The sequence below is a fragment of the Carettochelys insculpta genome, chromosome 5 (assembly GCF_033958435.1).
Source record: "Carettochelys insculpta isolate YL-2023 chromosome 5, ASM3395843v1, whole genome shotgun sequence".
In the NCBI taxonomy this organism is placed as follows: Eukaryota; Metazoa; Chordata; order Testudines; family Carettochelyidae; genus Carettochelys; species Carettochelys insculpta.
This window is the reverse complement of record NC_134141.1, coordinates 115,098,113-115,115,579: the sequence shown is the minus strand read 5'-3', so window position 1 is coordinate 115,115,579 and position 17,467 is coordinate 115,098,113. Positions and strand designations below refer to the sequence as shown.

At 46.0% G+C, this 17,467-nt stretch overlaps 1 protein-coding gene across 1 annotated transcript in view; it reads right to left on the bottom strand.

Annotated features, from left to right (window-relative positions):
- Positions 1 to 17,467, bottom strand: part of DYM (dymeclin) — a 416,064-nt gene that overhangs the window by 1,620 nt on the left and 396,977 nt on the right. The gene's annotated exons all lie outside the window — the stretch shown is intronic.

Here is a 17,467-nt window from a genome sequence, read left to right as displayed (position 1 = left end):
ATTAATCCCTGCTTAATTTTTTTAACAAGAGAAAGGAAATATGATTTGTATATATGAATTAAATCCATCATCAAGAATATAGACATACACATTTGATAATACAAATGAAATCAAATGCAAATATAAACTGTACCAGTTTTTTTTCCACGCACCATTCATATGGAGGTTTCTGGAAACTTTTCTGTTACCCAATTTTCTTTTAAGAGTTAAAGTAGAGTGACAAACTGGAGTTAATTTGCATTGCAATTCAGCATTTGACAGACAGTTGGAGCCAGGGCACTATTAACCTAATTGCTTTTCTAACAGCACCAGGGTCTCTCTCTCTCTCTCTCTCTCTCTCTCCCACACTCACACACACAATGAAGTGAGGAAAACCTTTTTCCTGACATCATTACCAAGCATATATAAACAAAGATGATCCCTCTTCATGCACTTTCTGGGTTAGTATTGGATCCATAACAAATATGGGCTATTTTTTTCTCTTTTGAGAATAGCACCTGGTGATAATAATTTACAGGTAATTAACAATAAGTAGGAAGGATCAAGTCTGGAGAGAAAACAAGAAGGAAAATGATGACTATTTCACATACTCCAGTGGCACTCCAAGCAGATTAACAATAGTTAAAACAAAAGAGCAATAAAGTAGCAGTTTAAAGACTAACCAAAAAATTTATTAGGTGAGCTTTCATGGGACAGACCCACTTCTTCAGACCATAGCCATACCAGAACAGACTCAATATTTAAGACATAGAGAACCAACAATACCAATAAAACCAACAAACTTAACAATAGTTAAGTCTGTGTCCCTGGCTTCTGTTGTGAAGTTCCTTTTCAGGGCCTTTCAAGCAAGGTTCAGAGGGAGCCTGGGTGAGCCAGAATGCCATCCTGTGCACTTTGCTGCTCACTTCTCAGTCTCCGAGGCTCCAATTTAAATAGCAAATAGCTCTTAACACTGCAAAGGACACTTTCTGAATGTGATGGGTTGCAAGTTATTTTCCTGAGTCTGAAAGAGAGTCAAACAATGGGTATAAGAGAAGTGTGAACCTGCCCTCATTCACCCTCAGAGTGCCTTAAATCTGTAGGCTACTATGATCATTTAAATGTTGATGCTAGAAACTATCTGGGGGCTTTTATTCTGAGTTAAGATACTTATCCAGTGTGACTGCACACCACTGAAGTTAGAGATGGAAAAGGGAGATTTTATGCATCCATTCAAACTAATACAAACCTATCCCATACAGCACATTTTCCAGTATTTTTCCAGTATAGCTACAACTGGCCCAAGCTTGTGAGACTATTCTACAACTGGCTCTGTCATCCCAGGGCCAAACTAACTCTTCTGGCAGCCTGGAGCTAATAGATTTTTGTGGGATCCCGCCCCCCCACCAGGCTTTGGGGTGGGGCCCAAAATGAGGAGTTCAGAGTGCTGGAGGGGGCTGCTGTGGACCAGGCTGGGTGGGGGATGCAAGGTCTGAGCAGCAAGTAGGGTGCAGAAGCAGGCTGGGGTGTGGGGCGGGGTCTGCGTGGGAGTTAGGGTGCAGGAGTGCTCTGGGGTAGGGATCTGGATGGGAGGAGGGTGCAGGAGAAGGGTGAGGAGGCAGGAGAGGGCTGGGGATGTGGAATCTACCTGGCATAGCTCCAGGGGGAGAGGGAACACAGATGGCTTCACACCCTGTGTGGGCCTGCACCACTCCCTGCCACACCCATTGACTGAGATTCCCAGCTAATAGGAGACAGTGGGTGCCTCCGCAAGCAGCAAAGGGCTTCACTGCACTGCCATTCCCTGGGCAGAACCTATGGGTTGGATACTGACTGGAGCTTGCTTTGATCCGACCCACAAGTTTGGGGCTTCCCATGTTGCCCCCAGCAGCAGGGAGTCAGTGCTGGTGCTTTCCCACATGGCTAGAGCACCATCACCAACCCCTAACTGCTGCAGGGGTGGAACCCCAAGCCTCCTGGACCAGATCCAGCACATGGGCCATAAGTGCCTCACCCTGGTTTAGCTTAAAGAGGAGGTAAAGGATGACTTGACCACAGCCTATAAATCCCTACATGAAGAACCAAAACTGGATAATGTATTTTCACCCTGTTAGACAAAGAGAACCATACCCAGTGGCTAAAAGCTGAAGCTTGACATATTCAAAGCTTGTCTACATGTATACCTGGTCTGCACAACTCTACACATTTAGGTCAACATAAGCTGCCTGGCATCAATCTAGCTCTGGAAGCATATTCACTTAAATTCAGCCTCTGCTGATGTGTCTTCTTAGTACAATTTAGTAACACCACCTCCCTGAGAAGTAACAGAGAGGAAGCCGTGCTAGTCTATACGCTATCAAAACAAAAAGCAGTCAAGTAGCACTTTAAAGACTAGCAACATAGTTTATTAGGTGAGCTTTCGTGGGACAGATCCACTTCTTCAGACCATAGCCAGATCAGAACAGACTCAATATTTAAGACACAGAGAACCAAAAACAGTAAGTAAGGAGGACAAATGAGAAAAAGATAATCCAGGTGAGCAAATCAGAGAGTGGAGGGGTGGGGGGGAAGGTCAAGAAGTAGATTGAGCCAAGTATGCAGATGAGCCCCTATAGTGACTCAGAAAGTTCCCATCACTATTTAAACCATGTGAGAAGTGTATTGTCAAGGTAATTAGATCAGTGCAGCATTAGTGTAGATGCTACTTTGCTTACATTGACAGTTTCTGGCCTTTAGAAGTCATCCTACAATTCCCCATGCTGACAATACCATTGATACAAGTAATCCTGGTGAGGACATGCTCCACTGACACAAGAAGCCAAACGTGTGCATACTGCATGTTCAGACTGCTCCTGTTGTGTAAGCCTGCAACAGGAGAGATTTTTTGAAGTGAACAGAAAATTTGCAAATGCCGTGGGCTCTTTTTAAGCTACACAAGATTGAAAAACATAGACGTTTCCCATTTTCAGAATTGCATGTACAATTGTATAACTCAAACCATTTTTAAAAATGTATTACATTTGTCAAGTGTCTTTTAACTTGTAGTAATATTTTGGAAAATGCCAGGCCAGATCCAGGCTTTGGGTGATGTGTATATCTTAAAACTGTGCAATGTCATACTCCTGGTGCTTGGTCATCTACAACCAGAAGTGGAGGAATGTGGTCTTTCTGTTCTACCATAAATCACCTGAACTTTCTGTGGTCCCAAAGCACCTTCTCCCTGTTCATATTACTTACACAGCACTCACACAAGTTCTTGTAGTATTATGAAGGTTGGGCAGAATGCTCCAAGAAAAGCCAGGGTAGACCCAATATGACTGCTGCCTTTTGGAAACTAGAAATCCTCATAGGAAATATTAAGCTACAAGATCTATGCCCAAAGAGACAAATGAACAGAGGAGCATCAGTAAGTTAAGTCCTGTGCTTCAGTCACAACTCTAGCTGGATACTCTCATGATATTTGGCACGAGTCTCAGGCTTTAAGGGGATTTCTTAAAGATGGGTCTAATCTCAGGACCTCAAATGGCAGCACTGCTGTGGGTCTGCTGGCTGCAGACACCGAGTCTGGGTGAGGTTGGATGGAGCAGAGAAATGGAGCCCCTTCTGGTAGTCCAGAAAAAAGTATTACTGAGGTCCATCACTGTACATCAATGTAAAGGCAGGTGGAGATTTCAGTTTCCTCATAAAAACAATGTTGACATTTCTCTCCCACCTCCCTACCTCCCTTTGGCTGAAATAATTGGAGACAGGATGAGCAAATGGCCTGGAGACAAAGAAAATCTCAGTCTTCTCAGTCGCTTATTTTTGGCAGATATGGTTATAATTCTAGAGTTCCTTTATTTTAACGCTATAGGTCATAACCTTAACATTATTTACAAGTCTTTTGTGTATTTATTGCAGTGGGATAGCCAGATGCATGATGGAGAACGTTCCTCTTCCTCCGAAATACAAAGCCTCAGTCATCATTTAAGGCAGGCGTGTCCAACCCGCAGCCCACAGGCTGCATGCGGCCCTGGACAGCTAGTAATGCGGCCCCACAGGATTGTAAACTTTTAACATTATTATGTGATTTATATACATTAACTATATCGTATATTTTATATGCGGCCCAAGACAATTCCTCTTCACTCAATGCGGCCCAGGCAAGCCAAAAGGTTGGACACCCATGATTTAAGGTGAGGCATCAAACCAGGAGTACAATTGCAGTCCTTTCTCAGGCAAAATCCCCATTGACTTCTAGGGAATTTAACCTGGGAAAAGCCTGTGGGATCAATCGCTGAATGGTCTGCTTATTTCCTGGAGCAGAATTCCTATGTTAGGCTATGTCTATACTTGCAAATGATCAACAAAATTTTGTCATTCACAGGTGCTTCACCCCTTTACCTCCCAACAATCTCAAAATTTTTTCCCCAGTAAGTGAAAATGTGAACACTGCTTTGTTGGTAGAAACGCTCTTCTGCAGACAAAGCAGCAGCTGCTTATGTGGGCTAGAAGTAGCTCTTTGGCAAAAAAGGGCCAACGTGCAATGACTTTTCATGGCAGAGCTGCATTGACACAGTCTTGTTGCTAAAAGCTGCATAATATAGATCAGAGGTTCTCAACCAGGGGTGGGGTACACAGAGCTCGTCCAGAGGTTACATTAACTCAATGTTTGAAAACCTTTTTTTATTAATACAAAAATTGGACTTATTTTATGTTCATCTAATTTTTTATAATGTAGCCTTTTCGCACAATTGTAAGTACAATGGCAAGCTTATTGCCTAGAGTCTATTTCTTCCAGCCAAGCAGTTACATTTAAGTTGTTTAAACAAATGTGTTTCAATGGTAGAAATAAAATTTGTAAGTCTGAAAATTGTAGGTACTGGGGGCATTTATAATTTTTAAAGGGGTACTTTATAAAAAAAAAGGTTGAGAAACACTGCAATATACCCTTCGTTTAGGACTCTCCAGTATTATCACTGCTAACTCCTAATGTGGTACAGAAAGTTCCTCTAGCCCAGGAGTTCTCAATCTGGGAGTCAGTGAGGCTGACAGCCAGCACCCCAATGACATTAAATTAACATTACTGTAAATGAGAAACCCTGATCTTTAATTTATAAATGGGGAAAGAGAAGAGGAGGGTGCTTTGCATTCAGAGGCTCACCCACACAAAAACTTTAATGAGAACCATGCTCACTAGAATTTGGCATTTGAGATCTGATGCCAGGATCATGTCTTTTAATCAACTACAATTAAACGTAAAATGTTTAATGTATAGTAGTGCAAATTACTTCTAGTTTAAAATAAAATAAAACATCACTGAACTTTTGTCTGTATTGTGTAGGCCTGGGCATTTTTGGAGGTATGATACTTATCAAACGTTTCTTATGTGCCCATCACTCTCGTTTCCAGGAATTTTATTGGGTTCACTTGTGCTTCATACAGGAATTAAGACCTCAGGCTTATCTGCACTTTAAACATTCCACTGTACTTCTTCAGTGTAGACATTACTTATGCTGTTGGGAGGGCTCTTCCCATCAGCATAGGTAATCCACCTCCTGGAGAGACAGTAGCTATATCTTCTGTCAGCTAGCTCTGTCCGTACCAAGAGGTAGGTCAGCTTACCTACATTGCTCAGGCATATGGATTTTTTCACACCCCTGAGCAGAGGGTGATGTGGGGAGGGGTACACATGGTCACATGCCCCTCCCTAAAATACTGAGAGGGGTAAGGGCCAGTGGCAGAGCCAGAAGGGAAGAGGTGGGGCCAAAACCTTTCCTTTTCTGGTTCCACCACTGCTGCCTGGTGCTGTGCAGTGGCTGCACTCTTCCAGGCAGCTGCTGCGCTCCAATGGTCAGCATCCCAGGGTAACGTGCCGTGGGGAGGGGGCAGGGAGACCATATGTGATGGGGACAAGTCACGTGGGGGGCTTCCATCCCCCTCCCCAGCTCGCACTCTCTTTGTGTCCTTTACATTAGTCACCCTGTCCCTGAGTGACATAGCTATGCCAACATAAGCTCCCAGTGTAGACCAGTCTCTAGACCAGTGGATCCCGCCTTTTTATGTCATACTTTCCCTAACCCATGACATAATCTACACACACACACACAGGACTAGGTCTGGAAGCTGAGCTAGTTTAGAAGCCAGACCAGGGTCAGGACCTTAGCAGGAATGAGGCTAAAAGCAGAGCAGGGCTGGGGGTTCTCCCTCCCCCACCGTGAAGGCTACCCTAGGTCTCCCACCCCAACATTCTTCCATGCACCCCACAGTTTCGGGACCACTGCCCTGGTCTCTACAAACAAGTGTCCACAAACAAGGGTGGTGCTTCGTCCTGCTTGAGGGCAGGGGGCTGGACTGGATGACTTCCAGTTCTAGAATTCTGTGAGTCTATGATCCTATAGCTCTATTGGCCGGTCTTCCTAGCGGAGATACAGTTCATACCAGTTCCCTGGCCTGAACAAAGCAAGCTAGCGCCTCCTCTAACCTCCCCTGCACCCAAAGTGTTCCCTGTAAGCTGAGCACTTGGGGAGCCACCCACGAGAGATACAGGTGCCACCCAGATGATTAGTGGAGTGCCCACAGCCACCCACAGTGGGAAGCATGTGCACATCCACACATGCCTTTGTGCACATAACAAAATTCATCCCACCCACGAATGGAAAAAAAATAGAGGTAACACTGCCTCCCCAGTATGTTTACATTTATACAAGGCCTTTTTGCAGGTATAAAAATTATTGAAAAAGAAAAAAATCACACCACCCAACTGACACTACTTTACCAACCAAAATGCCTGGGATAGACCTGCTCTGATTTTGACAAATAAAATTCTGCTAATCAAGTAATTAATTTTCATCAGCGTTTGGAATTTCTTTGCTTTTTTTTTTTGTTTTCCTGAAGTTGTGTTCATCCGTAACACGCAGATGTACTAAAGGGACACATACAAGTCTCATTTGTCTTACATGGAGGTTTTCTTAACAGACGTTTTTACAAAACCTAAGTATGATAGAAACATTTCCAGGAAAAGCTGCCAGGTAAGCTTAATTACAACAAAAATAGCCCATTTGGATTTAATAGTCTCTGCAATTTTTGAGTGGCAAATACATCATGGAAATTTACAAGAATAGCTCATTACCTAATAAATTTGTAAGTCTTTAAGGTGCTATAGGACTGTTTGTCATTTGTAAAAGAGATATCAACAGGAAACTCATTATAGTCTAAGAGTAGTGTTTTACTGATAAAGGAATACTACATACAAGGGGGTCTCAAGCTATGGCCTAATCAGTACACAGCTGCAACCAATATGATGCTCAGGAGTATACAGGTAGTATATCTATTGTGTGGATGCAGCTCACATAACACGTAGATAGCTGCCTGTGAGGCCCACAATGGAAAACAAGATTGAGAACAAGAAGAAGTCCTGCGGCACCTTGTAGACTAACAAATATTTTGGAGCATAAGCTTTCGTGGGCAAAGCCCCGTTTCGTCAGATGCACCTGATGAAGCAGGTCTTTGCCCATGAAAGCTTATGCTCCAAAATATCTGTTAGTCTATTAGGTGCCACAGGACTTCTAGCTGTTTTTGAAGATACAGACTAACTCGGCTACCTGTCTGAAGCTTGAGAACCACTACCACTGCCATATACTATATCAGTAAAGTGTTCCTAGTGTGGACAAAACCATACCAGAAAAACAATGCTTTGTCTTGTACCAAGTATAATAAAACCACCGCTTCCCCTCCCTACAATCCCCAATGAAAGAAACATCTTTGCCAGCAAAGCTACATCTATTCCAAGGACTTCTGTCATTGCAACTATGCTAAAAGATGTCCATGTTGTAGATGTCGTAATCAAAAACTTCTCCTGATTTAAGCTTAAATCAACTCCAGTTTTAGGTGGACAAGAAATGGTCCTACAAACAAATGTGAAACTGATTCTCCTGTTTCTATTATCCAAGTTGCAAAATGAAATAAAATGCACAAATAGTGAAAAGGAAATTAAAGATGGGATCTTTCAAAAGCACTTAGTGTTGGCCTAACTCACATATCCAGTACATCTCAGGGGAAAACTGTGCAGTATGATATGAATGATTAATGCATAGAGCAGCCAATCTTGCTGTACTTACTTAAGAGAAAATGAACTATTTCTAAAATATGACCTGCAGAATTAGGTCCATAATGTCTCAGTGTTAGCAGTACTGTTTTTTTTTTCACCATGGACATGATTTCAGGTCCAACAATGCTCAGAGTCCCAAAGTATATCACACATACATGTTCTATCTTTATCATTGTTTTTTATATTGTTGGTATAATTAAAGAACATGTAATTAAACCAAAAGCAAAATTACGTTCTAATAGCATCAAGAGTCCAGGAGAGCAAAGATATTCAAAGCAAAGGCTGAAGGGAAACTGCTCTGTAGCTAGCCTTTTATTGTAGTCAATCCACCTAATACCTCTCTATACCTTCACACTGCTCCTCTAACTAGTTCATCTTATCTATTCTGGCCGCTTTCCTTTCCTTGTCGCATTTCTTTCTGTATTGCTGTTCCGCCCTTTCAGAAATATTCCTTCTGATCTTCAATGCTCTCTTTCTCTTGGACCAACTTCAGTGTCTCCTGTGTAACCCACTTCTTATTGATCTTCTCTTCTTCTGGAACAGTCTGCTCAGTTGCCTCTTCTATTGCCATGGCTATCTTTTCGAGTCTCTTATCTAAGTCTTGCTCTGTGCCCACATTCCTGATCCTCTCTTTGAGCGCTGCTCTGTACGCATTCCCTATTTCTTCCTCGCCTAGACTTGCCACATCTCTTCTTTTTTTAAACTGTGTCTTATATTTTCTCTTGAGTTTCATCTTGATGTTCGTGATCACTAGACTGATCCAAGTCTATATCTACTCCTTGGAAAGTTCAGCACTGCTGTACTGATGTTACCCATGTTCTTACTTTCCAGATCATATCTATCATGTTTTTAGACTGCCCAACATTTGATGCCATGTCCACTTCCTACAGTCCTTTTGTTGGAATGTCATGTTGCAGATCACCATCTCGTGCTCTGTAGCAAACTCTAGTAGTTTCTTACCTCGTTCATTTCTTGCTCTGTATCCAAACCTTCCCATTACTGTCTCCCAACCTTTGTTATCTGTTCTGATCTTCACATTCCAATCTCCTCCAATGATCAACACATCTCTCTTCGGTATCTCCTCCAGTGTCTTGGTCAAGTCTTTATAGAATATTAACAGAGAGAAAGCCGTGCTAATCTATATACTATCAAAACAAAAAAGCAGTTCAGCAGCACTTCAAAGACTAACAAAATTATTTATTAGGTGATGAGCTTTCGTGGGACAGTCCCACTTCTTCAGATCATAGCCATACCAGAACAGACTCAATATTTAAGGCACAGAGAACCAAAATTGTAGGGCCTTCAGAAGGGTGAGTTGAAGATCAGACAGCTAGCAGAGGAGAAACGAGCGCACAGAAAGCACAATAAGGACTTGCCAGACACCCACTACATCTGCAAGAGATGCAGCAAGGACTGTCACTCTCGTGTGGGTCTTTATAGTCACAATAGATGCTGTAAATGAAGTCCTCAATTGAAACTTTAAAGGGCGCGATCCATAGTCTATGCAGACTGAAGGATGCCTACTACTAATGAAGGTTAACAAATCACCTTGATAATATTTTTCTGATTTGTCAACCTGGATTACTATTTTTGGTTTTCTGTGCCTTAAATATTGAGTCTGTTCTGGTATGGCTAGAGTCTGAAGAAGTGGGTCTGTCCCACGAAAGCTCACCTAATAAATAATTTTGTTAGTCTTTAAAGTGCTGCTGGACTGCTTTTTTGTCTTCATAGAATAGTTCGATCTCTTGCTCCTTACTGTTCAATGTGGGTGCATATATCTGAATGACTGAGATGTTGAACAGTTTCACTTCAAATCTCACTACTATTGTTCTTGCACTCATCAGTTTGTATCCTAACAATGCTCCTCTAGCTCTTTTGCTAAGAAGGAATCCGACTATTGCATCATGCTTTGTTTCATTCCCTGACCAAACAACTTGGCAACCACACATCTCTCCTGATGCCATCCAACACACCTCCGCCAGTTCCAGTATATCGCATCGGTATTTCTCCGTCACCTTTCAAAGTAGTTCTAACTTTCCAGTTGCCCACAGTGTTTGGACATTCCATGTTCCAATTGATAGTGTATGTATTAATTGTAATTGTCTTTCAGTAGCCAACTTATCAACCCAAACCTGATCATTCAATTGGTGTCGTGGACCATGCTTTTCTGGGTGACGTCCGAGTCGGCATTTTTTAATCAGTTAGTTGCATTGCCATCAGATTTCATTCATATTTTTGTGTGAAGTGTAAAGGTATAGAGTGGTATAAGGGTGAGTGTAAGACCAGGGAGGTGTAGAAGATGATGAGGAATATCAATAAGTGGCAGCCGAAGCAGATGGCGATCGCAGACAAGAGTGACAAGGTGCTTATGAACAAGGAGAAGGTTGTGTAGCAATGGACGAGATATTGCATCGATCTGTACAAAGCACAGTTAGACCTGAGTGTTTCAGAGAGACTGACTGAAGAACTGAAAGAGATATCTCTGCCAAGCATTGAGAGTGAAAACGATATTTTGAAGGAGGAAACAGAAAGAGCAGTGAAACAACTAAAACAACAACAGCCCTGGAAATTATTAGATTACAGGAGAGATGATCAAATACTGCAGAGAAAGTATTATTCAGGAAATACACCGACTATGTAATATAGCATGTAAAGAAGGGAAAGCACCTAAGGAATGGACAAGATCTGTGCTAGTGACAATAGACAAAAAAGGAACTTCATTGGAGTGCAATAACTACAGAACGATTGCTCTAACGATTTATCTAGGCAAGGTGCTGATGATGATATTGACTGAGAGACTGAGATCATAGACAGAAGAACATCCAGCAGATGAGCAAGCAGGATTCAGGAAAGATAGAAGTACCATACAGCAGATATTGGCACTAAGATTGACAGTGGAGAAAGCTTGACGAAAGAACATCTACAATTGCTTCTTCGATTTTCAGAGGGCATTTGACAGTATAGGTCAGAAAGTGACTTGGGCAATGTTGGAGTTGTACATAGTGGATAGCAGACTGATATGGTTGTTGAAGGATATCAGTGAGAACGTGGAGAATGTGCGGAGATTTGGGATGCTGGTTTAGAACGAGTAGAGGTATGACACAATCAGATCTGCTATCACTAAGGATCTTCATCACGCCCCTAGGGAGAGTGATGGACGAGATCAAGGAAGAGGTAAAAGGGATATCTGTGCATGGAATGAGAATTAATAACTTGAGGTTCATAGCTGATATAGTTATCATTGAGAAAGATAAAAAGAAGCTAGTGAGAATGGTGTAGGTACTAAATGAGGAAGGGAAGCAGTATAGAATGATTATGAACATCGATGAAACAAAAACAATGGTATTTGGAGATAAAGAAATAGGAAGGAAGATCAGTGTAGATAGGATTGAACTAGAGAATGTAGAGAAGTGCATATACCTGGGAAGCAACATAAGGTATGATCTAGACTGTAAGAAGGAAACAGGGACTAGAATAATGAAAGCAAGAGCGAGTTTGAAGGCAATGGATAAGATCTGGAAAAGCAAAACAATTAGCTTAGAAACAAAGCTGAGTATCTTGAAAACGTGTGTATGCAGCAGCATGTTGTATGGATGTGAGAGATGGGTGATAACGAAAGATTCAAACAGAAGGATATTGGCTTTCAAGAAGAATTGTTATTGAAAGATCATGAGAATAGGATGGATGCAGAAGTTTACGAGCGAGGAGTTATATAGGAAGGTAGAGCCAAAAGATAACCTACTGCAGAAGGCTATACAACAGAAGTTACAGCTATTCAGGCATATCTGCAGGATGAATGAAAAATCAAGACCCTGGTAGTTGGCATAATAGACTGTTCGAACAGGAGAGGCAGACCCCACAGAGAATGGGTAGATGATATAGTAGGTTGGTGCAGCGCTAGTTTACAGAAACTAAGCCAACTCCACACTGGACGGGGAGAGATAGGAGGAAATAGTGAGGGACGCACTGGACATCAGTGGGTGCTGAGCTCATGGTTGTTGTTGATGATGAATGCACATAACTTCCAAGACAAAAAATCACTTTAAAAATTAAAATCCATCAAGTATAAATATATAACTAAATAAAATAAATTGAAAGCTGCCCTTTTGACTGTAGTGATGGAATTCAAAGGGGAAACTGCAAAGCCAAAAAAAAATAAAAATAAAAAAACAATTACACATCACCCCAAGAACCCTTCTAAAAAACTTAAATATTTCCAGATCTGAAGACGTGGGTCTGCCCCACAAAAGCTTATCACCTAATAAATTATTTTGTTAGTCTTTAAAGCGCTACAGGGCTGCTTTTTTGTTTTGTGAAGATACAGACTAATATGGGTACCTTTCTGAGACTAAGATGTTTCTAGTCATCGTTTAAAAATGTAATTAACACTGTATTTAAAGAAAAAGTGAGACAATTACCACCTCTTAACGATCTTATGAAAGCTGAGCTGTAGAACTGTCAGACTGAATGATATCACAAGCACCATAAATAGATGTTTAAAAGAATTATTTCATTCAAAACTTCAACCCATTGGCATTTTGAGCTAAGCAGTTACTGTTTATTATTTTATTATTATTATGATCACTGCTCCTTTTTATGGTACTTATAATGTGCTAGGAAGTTAGCAGCTCAGCTATCTCAGGATCACTGGGCTCAGCTCTGCAACAGCCTTTGGGGCTCTTTGGCATCCCCCAGCATCAAAATCAGACAGGTAATTTTGTTAAAACACAGCATGTGCTTGTCAGTTTTCTGGCTCCCACCACCCGGGGAGGGGAGCCAGACTGCCACCTGGTTCCTGGCTCCCCAGCATTCTGGGCGTGAGGAAACTGATCAGTGCATGTGTGCTGGTCTGTTTCCCAGCTCCTGCATGCACAAGGGGACGGAGAACCAGGCTATGGCCTGGTTTCCAGAGCCTCCGAACTTGTATGAAATTTGAATTGCATGAGGTTGCTCAGGAATGCAACCTTTGCATAACTCGGGGGTCTGCTGTATACTTACATTGTGTCTATGGACATATTTGTAGGTATGTTTGGGCACTCCATTATTTGTGGGAAGGCGGGCTTGGATACCTACTTATTTTTCTGCACATCCTCAGTGGATCATCAAGTTTTTTGAGGCCCCTAATGTTGTCCTAATATGGACTATTTAAAGAGTGACACAATAGCACAATACTGAAAAAAGGGAAAACTCTGGTAAAGTAGCAAAGCAGTGGGTTCTTATTATGCATTCTGGCCATTGCCTTTGAATTAAAGGCTGGACTAAAGTAAGATGCCCATTTTGGAGCCTCAGAAGCTGCTAAAGATGCCAGTGTTTTCTATACATCAGGACTATTTCAAATACTAGCGCTGCACACAGAGCCCTGCTGACAAGCTCAATTATGTATTTATCATATGAATGATATACTCATTTTTTTCTGTCTGTTATATATTTGTCATGCAAGTTCACTTTCAGCACTAGTTCCAGATCTGCAGAACTGGGTCTGCCCCACAAAAGCTTATCACCTAATAATTAGTCTTTAAAATACTACATGACCAGGTTTTTGTTTCGTGAAGCTCACCTAAGGACGTTGGCATGGCAATTGTTTGGCTATAGCCTTGTTTATGGCAGCAAGGCTAGGATGCTGCACCACCACTTTAAAAAACAACTTTTAAGAACACCCATGTGCTCAGGAGTTTGAGCTTTGGCCAGCTAAATCCAGGGTTGCGAGTTCAACCCTTGAGGGGGCCACTTAGGGATCTAGAGCAAATGGATTTGAAAAAAAAGGGAGGGGGATGGTGCTTGGCCCTGCCTAGAGGGGAGGGGACTGGACTTCATGATCTCCCAAGGTCTGTTCCAGCTCTGAGATGTGATATGCTCTATGAAATTCAAGATGTGGCGTTTGTCTATCATCTGACACCTCAGCCCACTTTCAGGGTGTGCACAGGAAAAGAATCAAGTGGTTTGGCAATAAACTTCTGCCCACTCTTTCGGAAGTTCAGAGCACCCTTTTTTTGGGAAAGGCACTACCAGCAACTGCACCTCCTGCCCAACTGATCTTTACTTGTAAGCACCCTGGGAGGGGGTGAGAAGCTGAACAAAGCCATTATAGTAGCAGGGTGGGTTAAACAGTTTGTTGTCAGGATTTTACACTCAACGTTCCCAAAGCATAAGAGAATTCAGATTAATGCTCTGGATCAGATCCATCTACAGAAACGGGTCGAAGGCTGAGAACTGGGTTCTGGGCATGAACTGACCCAAAGCTACAGGAGTGTCTGAAGCTGGCCGTTTCCTGACTAGGGATGCTGCGTCCATTCCATGGTTGGGCACAGCCACATACACACAGCCCAGTTGGGGCAGGGACAACACGAGCCTGGCTGGGACAGAGACACAGGCACACCCAGCCCAGTCAGGTAATGCACCACAGACACACAGGCTGGCGAGACAGACACACACACACGCAACTTGGTCTGGACAGAGAGAGAAAGAGAGAGAGAGACACACACACACACACAGAGCCCAGGACAGGGGAGCTACTCCACAGACAGAAACACACCCACACTCAGCCTAGCCAGGGGATAGACTGACAGGCAGACATGCATACGGCCTGAGCCCTATGGGAGGATGGATGTGTAGACAGACATCCTGAGCCCAGCTAGGGGATAGACACAGACACAGCCTAGCTGGGGGATGGGCTGACATACTAATACACATCCACCCACGCACCCTCGTCTGTCCTTGCCCCAGCTGGGCTGTGTGCCTGTCTCTGTGATCTGCCCCAGTTGGGCTGTGTTTGTGCCTGTGTGTCTGGCCCAGCTGGGCTGTGTGTGTCTCTGCCCCCGCCCCCAGCCAGGCTATGTGTGTCTGGCTACGTCTACACGTGAAGCCAACATCGAAATAGGCTATTTCGATGAATAACATCTACACGTCCTCCAGGGCTGGCAACGTCGATGTTCAACTTCGACGTTGCGCGGCACCACATCGAAATAGGCGCAGCGAGGGAACGTCTACACGTCAAAGTAGCACACATCGAAATAGGGATGCCAGGCACAGCTGCAGACAGGGTCACAGGGCGGACTCAACAGCAAGCCGCTCCCTTAAAGGGCCCCTCCCAGACACAGTTGCACTAAACAACACAAGATACACAGAGCTGACAACTGGTTGCAGACCCTGTGCCTGCAGCATAGATCCCCAGCTGCCGCAGAAGCAGCCAGAAGCCCTGGGCTAAGGGCTGCTGCCCACGGTGACCATAGAGCCCCGCAGGGGCTGGAGAGAGAGCATCTCTCAACCCCCCAGCTGATGGCCGCCATGGAGGACCCAGCAATTTCGACGTTGCGGGACGCGGATCGTCTACATGGTCCCTACTTCGACGTTGAACGTCGAAGTAGGGCGCTATTCCGATCCCCTCATGAGGTTAGCGACTTCGACGTCTCGCCGCCTAACATCGAAGTTAACTTCGAAATAGCGCCCGACGCGTGTAGCCGCAACGGGCGCTATTTCGAAGTTGGTGCCGCTACTTCGAAGTAGCGTGCACGTGTAGACACAGCTTCTGTGTCTGTGTCTCTGCCCCACTGGGCTCTGTGTGTGTGTGTGTGTGTGTGTGTGTGTGTGTCTGCCCTGCCCCCAACCGGGCTGTGTGTGTGTCTGTCTCTCTGCCCTGTTGGGCTCTGTGTGTGTCTGCCCCGCCCCCAGCGGGGCTCTGTGTGTGTGTGTGTGTGTACACGCGTGTGCCTGTGCCTGTGTCTCTGCCCCGCCCCAGCCGGGCTCTGTGTGTGTGTGTGTGTGTGTGCGCGCCCCGCCCCCAGCCAGGCTCTGTGTGTGTGTGTGTCTGCCCCGCCCCCAGCCGGGCTCTCTCTCTCTCTCTCTCGTGTGGGTGCGTGCGTGCACCCCGCCCCCATTCGCTGTCTGTGTGTGTGTGTGTGTGTGTGTGTGCGCGCGCGCCCCGCCCCCAGCCAGGCTCTGTGTGTGTGTGTGTCTGCCCCGCCCCCAGCCGGGCTCTCTCTCTCTCTCTCTCGTGTGGGTGCGTGCGTGCACCCCGCCCCCATTCGCTGTCTGTGTGTGTGTGTGTGTGTGTGTGTGTGTGTGTGCGTGCGCGCGCCCCTGTCCCCGCCCCCGCCCCCGCCCCCGCCCCCAGCGGCCTGGCTGTGCGTGCGCGCTGGCCGCTCGAGGCCGGTGATTGCCCGGCTGCCCCGGAGCCGGGGCGCAGACAGGGCGGAGCCTGGCGGGGATTCCCTGCTGCCGGGCTGGCAGCTCCGGCTCTCGCCGCTCCGCACGCAGCCGGCCCCGCCCTGCCACGCCGCCCGCATAGCTGCACCCATGAGTCAGGCGGCGGGGGTGCGCCCGGCAGCCGCCAGGCAATTGCTCAGCGCCCGTCCGCCCGCCCGGACTCCTCGAGCGCGGGGGCCGGCCGAGCTCCGCAGCGGGGCTTGGCCAGCGCCGGGCGCTTGCGGGGCGGGGCGGCGCCAGCCCAGGCCAGCCGGCGGCTCGGCCGGGCCCCCGCGGTGCAGCGGCAGCTGGCGCCGCGTCGGGCTGCGCTCCCCTCCCTGCCCCCGCCGGCTGCAGGTAGCGACGGCGAGTCAGCAGGCGGCTCAGCTGGGCGCCGCCCAGGGCCGAGCGCCCGGGCCCGGGCGGGGGAAGAGGCGGCGGGAGGCAGCGCGGCTGCATGTGGGAGCGGCGCGGCCGGGGGCGAGGACACAGCCGCTGTCCTGCGGGCCCTTGCAGGCCAACAGCGTTACGCGCTGCTGTGGGTCAGACCCACGGCGTCCGATTCCGGGCAAAACCGCGCGTGCACGATGCTCCAGCCTCCCAGGCCCTGCCTCTGAGCCAGGAAAGCTCAAGGCCTAATCAATGAAACTGTTATGCTTTGGGGGGTGCGGGACTGCCTGTTGTCTGCTGAGGATCCAGAGTAACACAGCTGCCCCTAGGGGTGCCAGATGTTTGGAAAACTTATGGGGCACAGGTAGCCCCACGTGCAGGCCCCCAGCCGGAGCTGCCTGTCCTGTGTAAATTTTTCCAAAACATGAGGCCATGGGGCCCTGCAGCTCTGTGGCTGGGGTGCTGAGCAGGATCCCCAACGGGGAGGGCAAGGAGATGCCCCAGCAGCCACGCCGGGGGCGGTGAGCCAGGTGGGGAGCTAAGCCCTGCCAGCAGGGGGAACCTGACTGGGGACAAGTGTCAGAGAGGTAGCCGTGCTAGTCTGTATCTTCAAGAGCAACAAGAAGTCCTGTGGCACCTTATAGACTAACAGACTGAGGACAGTCTGACTGGGGAGAGGGTATTTCTGTGACAAGTCCAGTGGGACATGGGACTTCTCAGGGAAATTCTGTCTCAAAGATTGCGGGACATCTGGCAACCCTAGCTACTCCTCAGGAGAGAGAAGTGTAGAGCAGATGACAAGGGAGGAAAAGCAAGGGCAAGAGATGT